At 30.5% G+C, this 256-nt stretch overlaps 1 protein-coding gene across 1 annotated transcript in view; it reads left to right on the forward strand.

Annotated features, from left to right (window-relative positions):
• The window catches only part of LOC119593046 (chondroitin sulfate proteoglycan 4-like), a gene marked incomplete at its 5' end in the record, with an annotated part of 58,475 nt that overhangs the window by 36,873 nt on the left and 21,346 nt on the right, over positions 1–256 (forward strand).

The raw sequence follows: 256 nt of genomic DNA on the forward strand, positions 1-256 counted from the left end.
AAGGGAGAGATAGAAGCAAGAGGAAGAGAGAGAGAGAGAGATAGAAGGAGAATAGATAGAGAATATAGAGATTAAGAGTTGAGTAAGCGATAGAGAAATAGAGGACGAATAAGAATAAGAGAGAACTAGAAAAACGAGCGTAATATACTCCACACCAGTTTGTTTGTTTTTTTAAATAAATAGATGAATAGATAAATCAATATATATCTGCCTATCTACCTATACATATTTCTCTCTATATACATATATATAAAAA

The sequence above is a fragment of the Penaeus monodon genome, chromosome 31 (assembly GCF_015228065.2).
Source record: "Penaeus monodon isolate SGIC_2016 chromosome 31, NSTDA_Pmon_1, whole genome shotgun sequence".
NCBI lineage: Eukaryota > Metazoa > Arthropoda > Malacostraca > Decapoda > Penaeidae > Penaeus > Penaeus monodon.